Source organism: Tenrec ecaudatus, chromosome 12, assembly GCF_050624435.1.
Source record: "Tenrec ecaudatus isolate mTenEca1 chromosome 12, mTenEca1.hap1, whole genome shotgun sequence".
In the NCBI taxonomy this organism is placed as follows: Eukaryota; Metazoa; Chordata; class Mammalia; order Afrosoricida; family Tenrecidae; genus Tenrec; species Tenrec ecaudatus.
The window spans coordinates 133,111,098-133,114,483 of NC_134541.1; positions in this window are offsets into that span (position 1 = coordinate 133,111,098).

Below are 3,386 nucleotides of genomic sequence, written 5' to 3' on the forward strand. Positions count from 1 at the left end.
CATTGGGGCTGCTAACCACAAGGTCAGCAGTTCAAAACCATCAGCTGCTCCCTAGGAGAAAGATGAGGCTTTCTGCTCCTATAGAGCTATACAGCCTCATACACCCACAGGGGCAGTTCTACTCTGCTCTACGGGGCCCCTCTGAATTGGTATCAACTCGACAACAGTGAGTTGGGTTTTTGGAGAATGAAAGCTACTCTCAAGCATACAAATCAACAAGCTAAAGAGCATCAAGGAGCCGGTTAAGAGGTGTGACCGGAAGTCCATTTATTGAAACAAATACCCAGGGGGTTTTGAAATCCAATGGCCCTTCCTCTGCTCAAGATCACAGCTGATGAGTAAGCAATTGCTTGGTCGCTTGGCTGAAGTCAGCTGGGTGCTTTGGAGACCATCCACCCTCTGCCTAACATTGGCACTTTGGGGAGCAGCGGCAGTTGAGGTCTTTGCCACCGGTTGGCTGGAGCTCAGAGCCTGGGTGCATTGCACATTTAAACTGAGCCTAGGAAGTTGGCTGAAAGAGAGAGTTAACATCAGCCTCAGAGATGGACTCATCTTCAACAGACCCCACCTGGGGGTCAGAATAAAAACAGAGGAGGGGAACCTGTTCCCTAGGTAACAAACACTGCAAGGATTCCTCCCCAGTTACCAGACAAAGTCCTTGCTGGAAGGCAGAAGGCCAAGTCAGAGCTAAGTCCCCCAACATTCCTTAAAGCAGCAGGAGGAAGCCCACTGGCAGTCCTGGACTACCCTTCACCACTGACCAATGGGCCTGAGCCCCTTGGGCATACTTCTTCTCTCCTGCAAAAACAGACCCCTCCCTGTCCCTGCTCCCATCCACCCAACCAAGCTCCTTCTACCTCTCCAGCCCCAAGGGGAGCCGTGCAGATAGTATACCTCGTGGGCAGACATGTTCAATGCCCAGTTCGGGCAACCCCTCCTAGTAACAAAGTATGTTTGAGCGTTAAAATAGCCAAGTGGTCCCATCTGGGTGATGGAATATAGGCTTGAGAGACCTGCCCAAGGCGGGGTGGGGAGTGAAATGGGGTAATTCTAGAACATGTTATCCCCAAACACCAGTGCCCACAGGCAAGCCTGGGAATACCAACAAGACAGAGCCTGCTAGGCCATCTGATGTGTCCCGGGGGTATCTGAGGAGGTGGGGCTGTTATTCAATAGCAGATCAGCACCATCTTCCGCTGAGAGAGCGCTTCTATTTCTGTCTTCCAGAAGTTTTCTGAGAGAGCCGGCTGGATGGATGGCTCAGCTGACCTTTCCTCAGTTCTGAGAGAAGGGTGGAGGGGTCCAGGGAGAGCTGGCTGCTTATTCCAAACAGCTGGGATGGGGTTGGAATGACAGACGTGTAGACATCCATTTCCAACATCTCACAATAGTCATAAGACCCCAGAGGACAGCCGCCAGGGAAGGGATTCCTTTCTAATGAGTCAGAGCTGCTTTTGATAGGGACCCCGGGGGTTCCTTACCCCCAAATGTCACTTGTCAAAGGAGCATGCGGGCCAGAGATGGGCCCTGGATGAGATGGATGGGTGGTGCCAAGTTCTAAATCTCCTCTGGGGTTTCCTGTGACAGGCTGTTCTTATGATTTAGGGCCCCATCGGCAGCCCGGGCTTGATTCATCACCTGGTGATCCATCTTTCCTACCAAGCCAGGGTCCCTGTTTTATAGTGCCCTTTCCATCCTTCTCTGCAGAAGAAGCACAGATTGGGCTGATAAAAAGCCAGGCTTTGGGACAAATTTCTAGCTCATTCCTTCCAAAATTGGCAAGCTTGGTAAAGCAGCCAAACCCCACTGCCGTCGAGTGGATTCTGGCTTCTAGCATCACGGGAGAGGGTTTCCCAGACGTTGTAAATCTTTGCGGTATCAGAAAGCTTAATGGCAGCTACCACCACCACCACTCACAACTCCACCACCAGCACGACCCCCACCATCTCCTCCTCCTTCCCCCACTCCTCCTCCTTCTCCTTCACCACCAGCATCACACCTTCCCCTCCACCACAACCACCTCCACGACAAACAACACCTCTACCACCACCACCACCTCCTCCTCCTCCTCCTCCTCCACCACCACTCTCTGCCACCACCACCACTAACACTTCCACCACCATCACACCACCACCACCACCACCACCTGCTCCACAACCATCAACCACCACCACCACCACCACCACCACCACCACCACCACCACCACCACCACCACCACCACCTCCTCCTCCTCCTCCTCCTCCTCCACCACCACTCTCTGCCACCACCACCACTAACACTTCCACCACCATCACACCACCACCACCACCACCACCACCACCACCTGCTCCACAACCATCAACCACCACCACCACCACCACCTCCTCCTCCTCCTCCTCCTCCTCCTCCACCTCCACCACCACTCTCTGCCACCACCACCACTAACACTTCCACCACACCACCACTAACACTTCCACCACCACCACACCACCACTAACACTTCCACCACCACCACACCACCACCACCACCACCACCATTAACACTTCTACCATCAGCACTACCCCCACCATCTCCTCCTCTTCTACCACCACCATCACACCTCCCCCTCCACCACAACCACCTCCATGACAAACAACACCTCTACCACCACCACCACCTCGTCCACCACCCTCTGCCACCACCACTCACACCTCCACCACCACCACTAACATTTCCACCACTATCACATCACCACCACCTCCACTACCATCCGCCACAACCACCACTCACACCTCCACCACAGCACTACCCCCGCCATCTCTTCCTCCTTCTCCACCACCACCACCACCACCACCACCACCACCACCACCACCACCACCACCACCACCACACCTTCACCATCACCTCCTTCACCACCAACAGCACCAACACTATCTCCTCCTCTTGCCCCACCTCCTCCACTACCACTGTAATCCCATCACCACTGCTTCCACTACCACCACCACCATCTCCTCCTCCTCCTCTTCATCCTCCTTCTACACCACCACCACCACCACCATCTCCTCATCCTCCTCCTCCTATGCCACCAACAACAATACCTCCAACAACAATAACACCCAAACCTACTGGATCAGGAGCTGTGGGGATGAGATCCAGCCATTTTTACTTATTTATTTTTGCATTTCCATACAACACGAAACAAATTCAAGGAGAAGGACCGGTTCTCTTCCAATGTGGCCACCAACTGCAGAAGGCTCTACCACAGAAGAATTTATTTTTAGAACTGTCTCTTCCTATAGATTGTTTTAATATCATTTAATCCCATTATAAAGACGACTGGAGATGACATGATTATGACATGGGGAAGGGGCTGGTTGTTGAGGTCACTTCCAAGTGCAGTGACCTCCTTCAAAAGCTGCCCCCACC